Here is a 4,690-nt window from a genome sequence, read left to right on the forward strand (position 1 = left end):
ACGGACCTGGGAATAAGAGGACCTGGGTTCTAGTCCCGGCTCTACAACTTGTCTGCCATGTGACCTTGGGCAAGTCACTTAACTTCTCTGGGCCTCAGTTTCCTCATCTGTAAAATGGGGATTCCTTCTCCTCTAGGCTGTGAGTCCCACATGAAACAGCAACCGTGTCCAAATGATTTACTTAGTCTAGCACTTAAAACACTGCTTGGCACGTGGTAAACATTTAACAAGTACCATAATAATAATCCCCTCTCGGGGTCACATCTGGAGAGTATCCAGGACTCTACCAGTCCCAACTATGGGAGGGAGGGTCAAGCGGAGGCTATCCATTCCATTCCTAGCTTGGGCAGTGGCTAGTGAGTGGGAAGCAATCTGCTACAAGTCAAAGCTCACCTGTGCCAGGCAGCATTAACATGAGAGAGAGTCGAGGGTGGAGATTCAGGTTTACTGTGCGGAAGGAGACAATGGTAAACCACTTCCGTATTTTTACCAAGAAACTCTATGGATACACTACCAGAACAAATGCAGATGGAGGTGGGGCATTCTGGGAGAAGATGTTTCCGTGATGTCGCTGTGGGTCGGACATGACAGCGTAAGACAACAACATCAATAATAGTAATGATGCAGTGCAGTAAGTGTTCAATATATATGATCGACCAACGTGGAACTTCTAATAGAGGGACAGAGCAGTTTCCCAAAACAGGCTGCATGGTTCCAATACTGTAACAGCATGGACTCTGGGGGCAAACTTTCCATCGAGGTGTGACGAGATTGCTAAGGTAAGACAAATTCTATTTGTCCTGAATATCATATGCTCCGCAGCCACCGACTCAAATATTGTGGAATCTTGTCTGAATGGATGTTCTTGGCTGGCGGATGTGGCATTTGCATAGGCAAAGTGTGATGACTGAGAATTTGGAACGAGCTGGTTCCTGTATTTAGAATGCAGCAAGTTACCATTCTTCGTAAAAGCTTATTTGTATTAGTTTTCCCAGACCATATAATTTGCACCAGTCAAAAGGCAAAATACATGTCCTTCAAGTTGCTTTCTGGAGGTCTAACTACGTACACAAAAGCAGACCAAGTCCCAAGTGATGTTTTTCTAGGTGGGTCTCCACTAGAGATGGATTTATTAGAGGAAATAAAACGGCTTGGTTTAGTTAATGCTATAAGCTGATTGTCAAATGGCATTCAAATTCTTCATTTTGGTCATGACTTCAGTAAGCAGCATGTGACTTTCACTGGCCCAAAGCATCTTTTTTTTCCCTGCTTTCTAAAGCAAGGTCCGATTTCCTTACACACAGTGATTACCTTGGCAGCTAGGCATCCATGTGATCCCCGACTGTTGTGGTCTAGTGCCTAAAGCATGGGCCTGGGACTCAGAAGAACCTGGGTTCTAGTCCTGGCTCCACCACTTGTCTGCTCTGTGACCTTGGGCAAGTCGCTTCACTTCTCTGTGCCTCAGTTACTTCATTTGTAAAGTGGGGATTTTACATGCGAACCCTATGTGGGACAGGGACTGATTTACTGGTGTCCACCCCAACACTTAGAACAGTGCCTGAGTAAGCACTTAACAGATACTATATTTATTATTATTATTACTATTGTCATTATATTACTTTTGAATCTGTATTGAGTTGAAAAGTGTATATAATAGATGGGAGACAGGTAGTTCTTAGACTGTTTCCCGTCAGCGGGGCTCCAGAACAGATGTTCTTTCACCAATGGGCCCTACTTCTAGACTTCTGCTTACCTGTTTACCTCCAGAAGTCAGGAGAATATTTTTTAGGCCTTTTTAAGAACTTTCTCTTTTGGGTCTGTAGGCCCTCATATTCAGAACAAGGAGTGAGAGAAAAGGTCTTTCTAGAGGGGTGGGCAACCTAGTCTAATTAATGATCTGTTCTGAACCAGTGTCCATTCCTTGTGGGCAAAGCTGTTGTCTCTTACCTCTATGGTATGTGTGCAAATGCTTAGTGTAGTGTTTAGCACACTGGCCTTCAATAAATGCTTTGTTGTGACTGATGGGGAGGGCTATTTTTTTTTTTTTACATTTTTAATGGTATTTATTAAGTGCTTACTATGTGCCAGAAACTGTTCTTACCATGGGGTAGTTACAGGGTAATCAGGTTGGACACATGGGACTCAGTCTTAATCTCCATTTTACAGATGAGGTAACTGAGGCACAGAGAAGTTAAGTGACTTGCTTAAGGTCACACAGCAGACAAATGGCAGAGCTGGGATTAGAATTCAGATCCTTCTGACTCCCAGGCCCATCCTTTTATCCACTAGGCCATGCTGCATCTCCTGCTGAAGGAAGAAGCAGTTAAAAGGTCTTTAAGAAGAGGTAGACTGTGGGACACATGGACTTGGAGATCTGTGCCTCACTTTCCTCATCTGTAAAATGGGGATTGAATCCTACTCCCGCCTACTTAGGCTCTAAGCCCCGTGTGGGGCAGGGACTGTGTCCAATCTGATTAACTTGTATCTACAACAGTGCTTAGAACAGTGCCTGGCACATAGACACTCCTTAACAAATACCATAAAAAACCCCCTCATGTCACTACTGGAGGAGGATATTTGACTCCCTTCTCCAACCCTGAGCTCATCTCCTCTGAGCCTCTAGCAGCAGCAACTCCAACAGAACACTCCAGCACCAAAGGAGTACAGAAGGGTCAAAGAAAAATCTGTTGCACTGCTAGAGGGGAGCATTTTACCCCTAAAGCAGGCAGCAGCAGCTTGGCACTGCTTTCTGGCTTTCTCTTCTGATTGGTTTTCCCCGTTTCTCTCAGATTTCTGGGGCTGAGGTGGCAATACCAGAGAGAGAAGTTTTCCTTTTGTTATCTGTTTCTGTTATCACCTTGTATTTGTCAACATGACACTTTCTCATAAACTCAGCACTGGGGAATAGAGAATGTGGGAAGATATTCAGATTGAGGCGGGGGGGGGCGGAGGGGAAATCTCTCCTCCCGGCTTCATTAATTAAGAACATGCCTGTCCTTTATTGGCATTTGTGGGCTGAGACAGCCCTGGATGCTCATCTTATCTCAATGTAACTGAAATATAAATGACCGTGGGACTGGCTTCTGCATATTGACAATAATGCACCACACAGCCTCCTTCCAACCTGTAGACAAAAAGTCTTAATTATAGAGTTCTCTGAGGCCTCATCTTCCAAAGCCTCCTGAAGGAAGGCTGTTGTCTGGCAATTTATTATTCGCTGCTTCTGGCACCTAGATATTTCAAGTCAGGACACAGAGGAGATGTGAGTTTGCTTATTGAGGCTTAAAGGTTTTAACACCAAAACCCATTTTGATGGGCCCGGGCTGGGCTTACCAGGAGCATAAAAATCCCCTCATATCCCTTGAGCATCACCTTTTGTTTTCCTATGAATTTAAGTGAGGGAAATTGCCATGGACCGAGTATTAGACTGCTTGAAGTAAACAAAGACGACGGCAGATCGAGGGATGCTCGTGGGCCGGAGCTGAGCAGACAAGCTCTGAGGCCCTGGGAGGTACAGTGGCAGATGGGGGATGGGGCTGGGCTCTGGGGGCGGGGGAGGGGTGGGGCCCAGAGCAACCTATGGGGCTACCGACCCCATAGCTGACTCAGTGTAGGCGTGGGCCCCAACCAGAGAAAGGAGTGGTAACTGGGATTCAGCAGTAAGTAAAAGGAAACTATCCCTCTGGTTGTTTGGTTTCTAGGTGGGCCTGAAAAAAGATGATTTCCAGAACCCTCCCCTAAATCAGGCCTTAAGGGAGTGGCCATTAATTCTTTCAGGGGACTGTTGAAGTACAGCAGTGACGCTTATCTTGGGCAGCCAAGACGCCAGCGGTTACCAAGGCGGCTACCACGGCAACCTTCTACACCACTACAGCCTACAGATCGGTAGGAATAGTAGTAATTGAATGTCTTAAGCATGTACTGTGTTCAGGGCACTGTACTAAGCCCTGGGCAAGGCTATACAGGTGGGTATAGGAGCAACACTATCCTGGAGCTTCTTTGGCTCTGAATGTCTCTTGTGTATAAAATTCTTACTCACACATTGCTATGAGCTGCATCTCTTGTTCACCTACTGGCTTGCTGCTCCCACTGCCCCAGAAGGAACACAACTGGCAGTGCCAAGAGAGGGCGAGTGGTGCTGCCCAAATCACTAGCACTAACATCAGCTCCTTCCCGCAGGTCCTCAAGTCCTGAGTCTTTGTGACTGGACCGAGACTCGTCTGTCATTCTCAATAGGAGACTCCTTTGTCATCATCGATGTTTGTCACTGGCCATACGAGAGTAATTTGCCTCCTATCATAACCCTTCTCCTGCACAATTATTTTTTAAGCATCCATTTGGGGCCGGGCACTGCGCCAGCCACTGGGATGACGTCGGAGAATGCTTTAAGTATTGGTTGTAATCCCGGCTTTGCCATCTCTGTGCTGTATGACCTTGGCCAAATCACTTTACTTCTTGGGGCCTTAGTTTCTTCTTCTGTAAAATGGGGATTACAGTCCTTGTGAGGAAAGAAACGTTTCACTTTCTTATACTATAGTTCGGCCACTTCTTGCTATGAGATCTTGGGCAAATCACTTAGCTTGTCTGTGCCTCAGTTACCTCATCTGCAAAATGTGGATTCAATACCTGTACCCCCTTCTATTTAGACTGTGAGGCAGGGACTGTGTCCCATCTACATGTACTGTATCTG

At 46.0% G+C, this 4,690-nt stretch overlaps 1 non-coding gene across 1 annotated transcript; it reads left to right on the forward strand.

The window, feature by feature from the left end:
- The first annotated feature begins 246 nt into the window (after positions 1-246).
- On the forward strand, positions 247-383 carry LOC114816342. Its single transcript, XR_003764106.1, has one exon. It is a non-coding gene; the product is annotated as a small nucleolar RNA SNORA7 (small nucleolar RNA).
- The last annotated feature ends 4,307 nt before the right edge of the window (positions 384-4,690 follow it).

The sequence above is a fragment of the Ornithorhynchus anatinus genome, chromosome 13, assembly GCF_004115215.2.
Source record: "Ornithorhynchus anatinus isolate Pmale09 chromosome 13, mOrnAna1.pri.v4, whole genome shotgun sequence".
In the NCBI taxonomy this organism is placed as follows: Eukaryota; Metazoa; Chordata; class Mammalia; order Monotremata; family Ornithorhynchidae; genus Ornithorhynchus; species Ornithorhynchus anatinus.